This window comes from Physeter macrocephalus, chromosome 14 (genome assembly GCF_002837175.3).
Source record: "Physeter macrocephalus isolate SW-GA chromosome 14, ASM283717v5, whole genome shotgun sequence".
NCBI classification, from domain to species: domain Eukaryota; kingdom Metazoa; phylum Chordata; class Mammalia; order Artiodactyla; family Physeteridae; genus Physeter; species Physeter macrocephalus.
This window is the reverse complement of record NC_041227.1, coordinates 16,061,654-16,074,959: the sequence shown is the minus strand read 5'-3', so window position 1 is coordinate 16,074,959 and position 13,306 is coordinate 16,061,654. Positions and strand designations below refer to the sequence as shown.

Below are 13,306 nucleotides of genomic sequence, written 5' to 3'. Positions count from 1 at the left end.
GAGCCTGTGCTCCGCAACGGGAGAGGCCACAGCAGTGAGAGGCCCGCGTACCGCAAAAAAAAAAAAATAAAATAAAATAAAAAAAAATAAGGAGTCTCCATTGCTGGTTTCTGCAAGTGATGTGATTCAAGAATAAACTTTGCTAGTGAGCTGATTCAAGAGGGTGGATGCCTGGCCATAGGAAGAGAGAGCACAGCCGCTTCTAAACACCTTGGCTCCTTGCTCATCTGCATTTGGGGCTGGCAGTTGGCCCCTTAACCTTCCTCCTGTTTTCCTTCATCTCTTAAGCAAAACCCACAGGGTTTCCCTAAATGCAGACTCAGGTAAGTTAGTGAAGACACAGCCCACAAAGTAATAATAAACAGCTGGTGTCCTGGTACACCACCCACAGGCTCTGAGTCCCCCCAACAGGGACCAATCTGTCCCTCCAGGTAGAGTGAGGATGGGGGCTTTTCAACACCTCTCCTCCTTGGCATATGCTTCTTCCTCTGCCTGGTGCCTTGTGTCTCCCTGGAGATACTCCCTCTCCCTTAAACACACAGGTTCGGCTCATTAGCATCTCCAGTAAGTGCCCCTGACTGTCACAACACCTTCTGGAAGCTCCTCACTCTCTTATGTATGGTGCAAACTTCCCACACGTTTCTTCCTACGAGTGTTTCCCACTGTAGACTGTGAGCTCCCCGAGGGCAGGACTTTGCTCTTTTCATTTCTAGCACCGTGCCCTGAAGCCTCCTGACTTGCTAAACATTTCTAGAATCAACATTTCTAGCATGGCATTTTTGTCTTTACCATCCTGAATCTTAGATGTGATACTCTGAGTTTAAATAAGGCCTTTCTGTGATACTCTGAGTTTGAATAAGGCCTTTCTCACAGTAGCAAGTTACAATAACTGATAGGAAAACAAATGCAAGCCAAAACCACTTGTGCAGGCACTTTCATTTCTCTGGGCTTCAGTTTCCTCATTTAAACAATGGATCTGATACTGGTGTTTGCTCTATGGAGTTACTGCGACGAATAAATGAGAAGGCCTGTAAAACATTTAACACATGAAGGTATATTCTGGTGTTAGTGGAGCTCTCTAAATTAACCATGAAATTAGCCAGGTGAAGTGGGGTAAACTGGATAACAGCCCCTCAAAGATGTCTACATCCTAATCCCTGGAACCTGTAAATATATCACCTTACATGGCAAAAGGGACTCTGAAGATGTGATGAAGGATTTTCAGATGGCGAGAGATCCTGAATTATCCAAGAGGATTTATATGCAGAAGAGGAAGAAGGCCGGATGGCCAGAGTCAGAGAAGGAGATGTGGTGACAGAAGCAGAGGTCAGAGTGATGTGATTGATGGCTTTAAGATGCAGGAAGGAGCCAAGAGCTAAGGAATGCAGGGCAGCCTCAAGAAGCCGGAAAGGGTAAGGGAAGAGATTCTCCCCTCTTCTTCTCCAGAGGAGTCCAGCCCGGCCGACACCTTGATTTTAGCCCTGTAAGACCCAATTTCTGACTTCTGATCTCCACAACTGTAAAGCAATAAATCTTCATTGTTTTAAGCCACTAAGTTTGCGGAACTTGTTACATCAGCAATGAGGAATTAACACAAACGAAAAAGGACTGATTAAGCGCAAAATATTAATTTTTTTTCATACTTTTTCATGTTTAAATTTTATTGTGGTGCCTCCTCCAGTATTATTTAACTTTTCTTCTTAAAGATGTCAGATTCCAGCAGAACCAGAGAGGAGTCAGTGCATCTCCTTGAACACTTTAGATTTTTCTGTTTAGCTCCCGAACCACCAGGCTTTCTCCCATGGAAGGATAGGGAATTGCAGGCTGTCTAATAAAATCTCTAGAAAATAGGCCTTTTGATAATCACACCTGTCATACCGGGAGCAGGCAACAGCAGGAGAGGGACAAGCAGGAGGGCCCAGAGCCACAATAGGAAATAGGGCTGTGATGGACCAGGGCAAGGAGAAACGGAGGTTAAGTTCAGAGAGATGAGCCCAGATGGAAGGGCAAGCAGGTGCTCAAGGTCAAGGCAGTTGAGCAGTCAGCCAAGGAGCCCAAGAGCAGAGATCGGGAGGGATTCTAGAAGACCAGCAATGGTGAGAGGCTCAGATGCCAGAATGCCGGGGCAACACGGAGAAGGGATTTAAGCAGAGAGAATGCATAAGAAGCACAGGTGCCAGCCACTGTCTCAGCCCCAGACAGAGGCAGAAGAGAAAATGCAAGAGAAGAAAACAAGGGGAGGTTTCATGAAGCTGGAAAAGACTCAGAAACCTAAGCCCATAGGCAATGAGCAGGTTTGAGTGGGCACAGAGAAGGGTGGTGCAGGGGAGATGCCAGGAGCCTGAAGTGGACCACAACCCAGAGGCAAAGCGGGAGAGTAAAGCTTCCCAGCCATGATACCAGGTGCCATGTAAGTGCACAGGGATGCAGATGTTAGGATGCTAGGAAAAGAGGAGCAGGACAGTGAAGGGAAGTCAAAGTCCTGGGAAAAGCCAGAGAGGAGCATGACACAGATGATGCACATAGAAGCCTGTGGAAAATTCTATCAAACTCTTAGGCCCATGTCACCCCTTTGGCTTGTTGGAAATTTTCTTTTGGCTCCTGTAGTATTTTTCATCCTTAAGTATATCCTTCCTCTGAAAGTTCCAGGCATACTTCCTTTCTTCTTGTGGCAAGTTTTTCAGAGCTATGGCTGTTGTTCTAAAATGAATCATCTTCTAGCCCCTCTGAGGCAATGAATCAATTGACTAGATTTGCCACTGGGCACTCAGAAGGGTGTCTTAGGTTGGGCTCCCCAGAAGGAAGCAGAGTCTGAGACCTGGTGATTTACTGAGTGCTCTCAGGAGAAAGGGGATGAAGGAAAGGGTGAGGAAAGAAGCTGAGCAACGATGTGGTGGAAACTGGGGTCTGGCTTCGGCCTGACTCCACGGAGCTCCAGAGCACGAAGTGTACCAGAGTTAATCCCACCGGGAGGTAAGGAGCCAGCTTCTGCACTCCACGCCCATCAGTCACAGGTCATGGCCAGGTTGGGGAGGAAGAAACGGTTCCCATTTGACCAAGGGCATAGTTCTCTGGGGAAGGAGGATTTGTGAGCCTTTAGCAGCCAACATGCACAGTACCCTGCAGTTTGGGGCACTGGCTCATAAAAGACACTTGAATCCATTCTACCCAGCACCTTCCTATCTCTATCTCCTCCTCCAGTATATTATACATAGGGTCTCCTGAAAGCCCATGAGCCAGTGCCCTGAGATTTGCTGGTAGTCTGCTCCTGAATCTATGTGAAAAAAAAAAGGGGCAGGGGGCTGGGAACTGATCTCCATAGATCACTGACAATGTGGGAAGCTCAAGTACCCCTGCAATAACGCACTGCTTCCTCTGAAAGGCCAATCTATCCCCCAGAGAATAAAGTTCCATAACTGAGTTTGATAAATATTTTGTTCAAAGTAATGGGATTTGTCTGAGCATTTATTAAGTAAAAGTCACATTAACGAACATGTCCGAGTGCTCAGTCTGTGCTAGGCACTGTGTTAACTGGCTTACATGATAGAATCCACTTAATCCTTCTAAAATCCCTAGGAAAGTACTTCTCAAAGGGTGGGTCCCAGACCCAGCATCCATATATCGCCTGGGAACCTGTGAGAAATGTTAATTTTAATGAGATTTCCAGGGCTGATATCCATTTACGGAGGCTGTTTATTGGGGTTGGTAGTCTGAGTTGTCTTTTCCCCTTTCCTTATTCTATTATTAATCGCACTGGAAATGTACTCGTTATTTAACAAAACAGAAAATGACAGAGTGTGGAATGTGGAAGGTATAATTTCTGCCCAGAAGAATTTACAGGCTGGCGTTAAGATTCCAACAAAACAGCAAAAAGGGCAAAACATAAACACAAAGTCAAGTATTGAAATAGCATCCTTCAAGGAGGAAAACACGGTCAGCAGAGGATGAGCAATGCTTTTAAAATAATCTAAAGCAGTGGCTCTCAAAGTATGGGCCCCAGACCTACTGCATTAGCATCCCCTGGGAACCTGTTAGAAATGCAAATTTTCTGGCCCCTCCCTGGACCTAATAAATCAGGAGCTGTTATAGGGGGAGCCAGGCCATTTTTGCTTTCACAGACCCTCCAGGTGATTCTCATGGATGATAAGGCATGAGATAGGTCCTAAGAATATTACTGTTTTTCAGATAAGGAAACTGAGGCAGACAGGTCAAGCAACGTGGTTTAGAATAGTACTTTTCAAATTAATGTGCATACAAGTCACCTGGGGAATCCTGTTAAAAATGCAGACTCTGGGGGCTTCCCTGGTGGCGCAGTGGTTGAGAATCCGCCTGCCGATGCAGGGGACACGGGTTCGAGCCCTGGTCTGGGAAGATCCCACATGCCGCGGAGCGGCTGGGCCCGTGAGCCACAATTACTGAGCCTGCGCGTCTGGAGCCTGTGTTCCGCAACGAGAGGCTGCGAAAGTGAGAGGCCCGCGCACCGCGATGAAGAGTGGCCCCCGCTTGCCACAACTAGAGAAAGCCCTCGCACAGAAACGAAGACCCAACACAGCCAAAAATAAATAAATAAATAAAATTTAAAAAAAAAAATGCAGACTCTGATTCCCTGAGTTTGTGGCGGGACCTGACATCCTTCATTTCCAGCGAGCTCCCAAGTCTTGTCACTGATGCTGCTCCATGAACCATATTAGGAAGAGGAGCAAAACCTTAACATGACTTTGCTGAGGGACAGAGTTAGGATGTGGACCCAGGTGATCTGATTCCAGACACTGAGGTCTTAATCACATCGCCCAGCTGCCAGCCAGTACACGACAGCACACAGTTACCCTGTGACTCTGTGTGAGGAGGGTAGAGTGTGCAGTGTTCCAGAAACTCACTTTGCTTGTTCAAAGAACATCAAACGCCATCTTGCAGGAAATGACTGCTCCACAGAAAACAGTTTGGGAACTGATGTGATCCATGCTTAGCTTTCTAGAAACCTCAGCGGTCTCGAAGTCGGAAGTATCTATGCAAGGAGGGGCAAAGCACCTTCCTGCATTCCTGGCTAACAGACTTTCTGAATATATTATTAAGGGGTGTCATATCCAATGTGCTATTAGGCTTGGGTGAGGTTTTCTTACCCCGACTCCATCCGTCTAAAGCAGCGGCTCTCAAACCTTAGCATGCATAACGATCACCTCCAGAGTGACTCAGCAGGTCAGGGGTGAGGCTAGATAATCTGCATTTCTAACAAGTTCCAGAGTGACACTGATGCTGCTGGCCTTGTCCTCTGTCTCCAAGATTTGAAGGCTAATGTCACCTTAAGGCCCTCAGTGGAAAGAACGGGGCCAAATAATATCACGAAACACATGAATGGACACATTCCTTAAATCCAGGCCACTCCCTGAGGTTGAGCAATTGGTCACCACACCAAAGATGCCCAGCCGTGGGCCAAGGGTGTGGCACCCAAATCCAGCCCCTGTTCTGCTGGCAAAGCAGGAGTCCTGACCACAGGCTGACCGAATCCACTTGGAGGAAGGCTACCTATTTTCTTTGCCCAAAGGCTCTGTCTGCCTGCCAGGCTATATGCCTTGGGGCTGCATGTGCCCACAGGGCGAACCTTTTTCCAATTCATCTACCCAGGGGGGCACATGTGTTTTAAGCTGAACAAAGGCATTTTATAGCCTAATCTGTGGTCCTGCTTAATCCCATTTTATACCCATGTCTCCCTCATTCATCATGGTAACAGTTCCCTTTGAAACCTCTCTTTTTTCTTTCTTTTTCATCTGCTTATCTTTCTCTTTTAAAACAACTCAAATTCCACCTTCCCTTAGCTTGTTTTATGTTATGTGGAATAAGCCGGCTTGGTTTGAGAGCACACACTCTTTACAAGAGTATGGACTGCAAATACCCACACTTTAATATTTCTGACCCTGGCATATGTGCATCCTTCCACCACCCAGGCAAAAACCTCTCTATCTTCAGGAACTATCTAGAAAGGAAGACAAGAGAAGCACCTGATGCCATGGAAAGCCTGCTGGTTTCATATTACCTGATTGACTATCAAGGTATCTATAATAGCCTCACCATTTTGCAATTCCCCATCCTCTCTGCTCCTGTGTCAGGACATTATTCCCTTCACAAAGAGATACGACACAGCCTGCAAAAATGGCTGTCATTATTTCCGGACATGCCGGAGTGCATGCCGGCTTGCAATTGATTTATAATCGGCAGAAGTGGAAACATTACTGTCTCTAATAAAAGGAAACTGTGTGCAACTGACATTATGACTGTTTTACAGGAGATATTCTAACACATGGGTCCTAGAAACCTTCCGTGTGCTGATTTGAGCTCCTGGCGCAAGCGCGCGCGCGCACACACACACACAAGTAAAATGAGGCCAGCGTTTCCAGTTGAAAATTATTCTAATTGCTCCAGAAATCTCCTGGCTAGAAAATATTTCAGTGAACTTCCCACAATTCATTCGTAATAAATATTTTCATTTCTAGTCATACTGCGTCAATGGCATGACATTTGGAAACTTGCTAAAAGCTGGCCCATTGATTCTCTTAAGACCATATTTGCACCTCTTTGGCAATCTCTAAAGAATAGCTTTTGATTATTCTTTACTAAAAGTTAAAAGAAATAGAAGTGGCCATAAAATCATTTTTGATTCGCTATGCTAAAGACCTCCCAAGAGCCCACTGCACGCATGGCTGACTGCCCATTTACGGTTGATTTCTGGGTTCAGAGTTCCTGCAGCGTCAGGAGGGTCCTGGCATAGGCCCTACAGGGAGCCGTCAGCCCTGAGCAAAGAGGATGAGCAGGTGGTGAAGGGCCTGCACACATGCGATCGCCCTGTGTAGCCTGGTGGCCCTTTGACTATTTCCAGTTCACCTCTCTGAACTCTGCTCACAGGCCACTTCTTCCACGGGCACTTTTCTGAGACTCATAATTCCTCCCCACCCTCCCTACTCCCTACCTCCTCAGCAGACCCGTTTCCCCGCTGGGAGCCTGGCCACATGTGTGATAAAATATGTAACTCTGTGATTAGTTGCTAAATGTCTGTCTCTGCTGCCGAAAGGTAAGTTCCATGAGGGCAAGAAGCAGGGCTGCCTCGCGCACCACTCTTTCTCCCAGCTCCCACGTGCTGGGGCGGGAATGAGCTGGATCAATCCTGAAGCACATAAACGGGGGACTGGCTGAGGGAAGACAGGAAGAAGAAATATCAGAAAGTAAAGGAGGAAAGAATACGTGTGTGAGGGGACAGCTCCAGGTCAGAGTTGCCTACGGTCCTCAGAGAGGAGGTGCACAGGATGGAGGAGGCTGAGGTCCATGCATCAGCTTCAGACGAATCTGAGGGAACCCAACCCTGTGCAAATCCAAAGCCCAGCTAGATTTCCCTCCCCTGGGTCGCCCAACAGGAGCTGTGTTTTAATCTGGGGTCCCTACAGGTGAAAAGAAGGAAAGACAGAGCATGGAGTAATGGTGCCATGACTCTGTAAATACACTAAAACCCACTAAATGGTAGACTTACTGAACTTTATGGTTTGTAAATTATATCTCAAAGGTAATAATAAAAGATTGGGGTATCCTAGGCGTGGGGTCCCCCAGCTATGACACAGACCTGCTGTGTGTAAACCCCACCTGGATCCACCCTCACATCATCTTCACAGGACTTGGGGGCACAAGGGAAACTGTTGCAGACATGAAGCTTGTGGTGCCTGCGGGGTAATGAGTAATAAAGTCCTTTGTCTCTGACCCAAGAGTCTCGTGTCTCCTGCCCGCATCCCTGCAACCATGCAATGGACAGCCTAACCCCTTTGCTTGCAAATAAGGCAAACTCTCAGACCCTTCATAGTTGCTGACAGATGATGCCATGGAACCAAGAGGGCAGGAAGATTTTCAAGGAGGGAGCTGTCAGCATCATCAAATGCTGAAAGAAGAGCCAACTATAAGGAATAATATAATAATGAAGGAGGATGGGGGGAGGAGGGGGAGGGGGAGGAGGGGGAGGGGGAGGAGTACCACCACCACCACCCTGCCCCCTGGCTTTAGCAACAAGGAAAGCACTGGTGTCCTTCACAAGAGCCACTTCTGGGAAGAAGCAGGAGTTAAAGAAAGGCACGTCGCAAGTGTAGACATCACATTTAAGAAATGTGGCCAAGAAGGGGAAAAGAGCTGTAAGAAGGCAACTAGAAGGCAGAAATTTGAAAAAAAGCCCAAGGGTGTTGGAATTTCGTTTGCAGATTTGAGAGACTCAAATCTCTTTAAGGACGTAGTACAGTGAAAATCAGAGGTGGGTAACTATGTGATAAATACATGATTTTTTTTTTTTAATAGGAAGCCATCTGTATGGAAGGAAAGGCTGGAGTGGAGATACAGGTGGGCAGGACTATGAGGTTAGCATGGAAGGATGAGCCCACCCAGGACGCAGACAGAGACCTGCATTCAAATCCCACCTCTACTGCTCACGACCTGGGTAACTCTGACTCATTTACCCTAAGGTTCAGCCTCCTCATCTGTAAAGCAGGGCTACAAATAGCATCTACCCGAAAGACTGGTTGTGAGCATTAAATACGTCATATGTGTAACCACTCAATACATGCCAGCTGTGTTGAGTATCGGCGTGAATTTCTCCTTAGTATGTAGCTGTAGGGTGACCACTAGGTTTTCAGCAGAAGCCCCGCAAGGAAGGGACACCTGGTAGAGATGCAGGCAGGAGGGGGAGCTGCTTCCAGGACGCTCACAGCCCTGCAAGCCAGTAGTAGCCCTGCGGGGAGCGGGAAAACAGGTTTACCGGAAGAATCTGCCGCAGAGGACTGACACATCTGCCTATCTCATCAGCCCTGGTGTGGCCGCTGCTGTGCTGATGGCTTCCCAGGGCAGGAGCCTTTTCCTGCCAAGTTAGGGTGCGCTCCCTGTAACAACGCCCGTGATTTGTCTAGACACGTAGGCTGCCCTACTGAGATCTCTGCAGAGGCTTAGGACACACGGCCTCATTTCTGAGACTCTTCGAACGCTATTCGTTGTACAGACTTCCGATGGAGTGAATCCTTTGTAGGGAGACCTGGAAGTCAGCCTTGGGGTGGGGCTGACAGGGCCTGCCCTGGAGCCGCTGAGGAGTGCATGGATCCCGCAGCAATCTTCCATAAAGAACAGGTGACACACAAAAATATTTCTAAACCTCCACCTTAATGAACAGTATCTCTTGGGGGCGCTGAGGAGGTGGAGCAGATTGAGGGTAATTTTATCCATATTCTCAACAGGGGCCAATGCTGCTGCTTCTGTCGGAATAGCTACCCCTAATTCTGCTATGCCCTGTGAAGGCTCCTACCACCCTTAGACTATTCTGTGCCTAGGAAAAAGTGGTCATTTTTCTCCTTTTAACAGCATTTTTTCTGTTAATATTAGTTACCTATATTCATTTTAGTGTATTTGGATGAAACAGAAAAGAGTAAAGATGAAAATAAAAAGCATACATAATCTACCATCGCAATCAATTATTCAGTGTCTTGATATGTGTTTTATAGTGTTATATGTGTATATTTATACAGGTATGTATATATTTGTGTAAATATGTGTGTGTACATATGGTTGGTTTTTGATATAAAATTAATACATTGGGCATATCGTTTTATAACTTGCTATTTTCACTTAAATATATACTGTGAAAATGGCATTAAATAGAGTTCTATAACCTGATATTTAATGGCCCCATTTACTTAATCAGTCCCCTTTTGCTGGACATTTAGGTTGTTTTCACTTTTTCAGCCTGTTGAACACACTTGCATATACATTTTTTCCCTGTCTCTGGTTATTTTCTTAGGTGTATTCCCAAAAGTAAAATTACTTGCCGGAAGAATATGTACATTTAAAAGTGTTAGCTAGCTACTGCCAAATTACCTTCCAGAAAAGATGTACCATGTACATTTTCACAGTGCTACACCGATAATTTGTCACTACAGTTCCACCTAGTTGTACCCTGAATATTGCTCTTTTTTTTTCCCTTTTTCCAAAAGGGCTCCCCAGACTGTAGGCTGCTTTGCTTACTAGTTATTCCAGTCAGGATGCACACCAACTATTCGCTTGAAAAAAATGCTTGAAGAATCACAAGTTTGGATTTCTCAAGACAACGCATCACATAAGGAATCAGCAAGTTATGAATGAGGTCCTTCCACCGGAGACCACGGCACCACATGTTTCACCTCAAGAAGAAATCATCCCAGAACAAGATGAGCTTGTTTATAACTTTTATTGGCCTTTATCCACCTTTTCCCTAAAAGACTACAATTGTTCTAGGCTTAGGTATACACATTTCTGCACAGGTCCTGTCTGTTGATTTTTATGCAAAACTTGCACTATAATTCCATGAAAGCTGGCGCTAGCAGACAGAGTCTTCTAAAGAGCATATTAAGTCTTCAGGAGGGTACAAAACAGGGGTATGGGTAGTCTTCCTTTTTAACTTATTAATTTATGATTTGAAAGCACTTAAGGACAAGCAGGCTGTAGATCCCTGCTCTATAGAAAAGAAGGTAAGCATTCTCTACAACAGGGATTTATCCCCAACTATGAGTCCACCAACTTTTCCCTAACCACTGCCAGAAAGAAGGGCCACTGACATACTATTCTGAGAATAAAGTCACCGCCTTTATTTCCCTGACTTAAAACTGCTGGATAAAGAAGTTTCCACATTTGGTGACTTAGTGAATAGTCAGCTTATCTTGGAAGCTACAGCAAGAAATAGCATTGTTGAAAGGCACACCTGCTGTAGGTGTCCTGTGGATTTTGGCCACAATATGTCTGTTTCACTCACTTTGGAAATTCTCAGGCTGAGGCGCCCCAGCCTGTTATATGGAACACAACTTTGGCAAGTCTGCAGGCTGGTCCTCTAGGCGCTGGAATAAATCCAAAGCAATATCTCATGAGAAATCCGCCACTGCCTTAGCCCGCCCATCTCAGATCAGGGCTGCAATTGTCTCTTGGGTGGCAGGTATCATGATTGGCGTCTCATATTTTATAGAAAGATGTTGACCTACTTCCAACTACACTGTTGAATATAAGCCCGGACTTAACTGGCCAAGCGGGCATTTTGCCAGAGAGCATAGTGTAAGCCATCTACCTCCCAGTATTTCCTGAAATATAGATGAGCGAGACAACATTTCTGGTGGTTTCCTTGAAGAAATAGTTATTGAATCTATTCACTCTCCAGATACATGTGAGGTATCCCAGGATGGCGATGGTAGAGAGCTGGAGGCCTCTGCCATATCACACTGCCTATCCCACCTCCCTCCCACGCACCCACCCCCGCCACCAAATTGCTTTTACCCAGAGCATCACTATGGGAAACAAGCCTATGAAACTCACTTGTGTGCCCTCAGTACGACTGTAGTGGAAAATGCTGTTCCCTACATCACAGACTGTTTTCTTTATGAGGACTCCTGGGAACAATTCCTGTCTGGCCTCTGTGTGAACGACAGAATTTTCTGGAGCCACTGGTGTGTGTTCATCTCAGGGACATCACTGTGAACTGTGTATCTGACAAGCTTTCCTTATTCTGTCTGTGGCCATGGTGCTGTGGGCTCTGCCTGTGACCCACCAGGAAGCAGCAGATGTACAGAGATGCAGTTTTTAGCCTATGACCAGCTCCGACGTGTTATTTTCCTCCTATTTTGTGTTGCCTCACTTAATTTATGCTATCCTGTCACGCCTTCCGTCCCATTGTAAGCCACCTGAAAAACGTTCTGGAAAGAAGATTTGGTTTACACTGAAAAGTAGATAAATAAATAAGAAGTGGAAGAGTGCTAAACCATGTGCTTCTATTTCCTTCAAAACTTCAACTACATTCTGCTTTAACATCCTTCCACTGATAGACTCAAGGTTTAGAGCACGCAACTCAGAACTGTAGCAATAATGTTCATAATATAATTGGAAAACCCAAATGAAGATGCTGAATGTACTGTGACTGTCTCTTCTCATTCTTGTGACCCAACTGAGGCAATGCCATTGACATGACAAAGCTTCCTGGGAGCCTGATGCACTTTAATACTAATTATAATGAATAAATGGCATTATGTAATAATTGAGTGACATGTGGAAGTTTCCTGTGCTCTCTTGTGGTCTGCAGGCAGACCCAGGAAGCAGCAGGAGCAGGCATTATTATTTACTGCTATTTTCATTCTACTGCTCTGCTAAGAAGCAAGAAAAGAAGCTCCTAGATACGCTCTCTCGGCCCAGGGACTTTCCGATTGCAGGAAATGGGCTCAAATGCAAGAAGAGAAGTGATACTATGAACTCCCATCAAAGTGTGCCGGGAATGGGTTAAGGACCAACCTCCAAACTATGTGAGTCAGAAGAGATGATAGAGAACTTTAAGTATATGAAGTTGGAGGTAACTGGCTCAGGAGTCAGCTTCTTTCAAGTAATATTCCTGATTCCTTGAACCGGAGGTGATGTCTCTCTAGAGCTGTTCTCTCCAGTGACTCTCTGCAATGTCAGAAATGTTCTCTACCTGCATTTGTCCAACATGGTAACCACAAGATACATGGGCTATTGTACCTTTGAAATGTGGCTAGTGCAACTGGGCATCTGAGTGCTGAACTGTATTTATTTTAACTAATTTAAATTTAAATAGCCATACTAAGTTTAACAGTGTTACAGGGTACAGGATCAATATAGGAAAGTCGATTGTATTTCTGTATACTAGTAATGAAAAATCAGAAACTGAGGGTTTTTGTTTTTTTTGTTTGTTTGTTTTTTGTTTTTTTTTTTTTTTTGCGGTACGCGGGCCTCTCAGTGTTGTGGCCTCTCCCGTTGCAGAGCACAGGCTCCGGACGCGCAGGCCCAGCGGCCACGGCTCACGGGCCCAGCCGCTCCGCAGCATGTGGGATCCTCCCGGACCGGGGCACGAACCCGTGTCCCCTGCATCGGCAGGCGGACTCTCAACCACTGCGCCACCGGGGAAGCCCATGAGGGGTTTTTTAAAATGTATTTCAGAGTAGCATCAAAAATAGGAGATATTTAGAGATAAGACTGACTAAAGATATACAAGACCTGAACAATGAAAATTATAAAACCTTGCTGAGTGGAATTACTACAGATCTTAAGTAAAGAAATATACCATGTTCACGATGAGAAAACTCATTATTGTTAAGCTGTCAGTTTTCCCCAAAGGGATCTATAGCTTAAATGCAATCAACCCCCATCAAAATCCAACAGGCCTTTTTTTTTTTTTGTATTAGAAATTGACAAAAAAGTCATATGGGGCTTCCCTGGTGGCGCAGTGGTTGAGAGTCCGCCTGCCGATGCAGGGGACGCGGGTTCGTGC

At 45.7% G+C, this 13,306-nt stretch overlaps 1 protein-coding gene across 2 annotated transcripts in view; it reads right to left on the bottom strand.

Annotated features, from left to right (window-relative positions):
- PTPRT (protein tyrosine phosphatase receptor type T) overlaps window positions 1–13,306 on the bottom strand; it is a 1,083,615-nt gene that overhangs the window by 641,666 nt on the left and 428,643 nt on the right. The gene's annotated exons all lie outside the window — the stretch shown is intronic.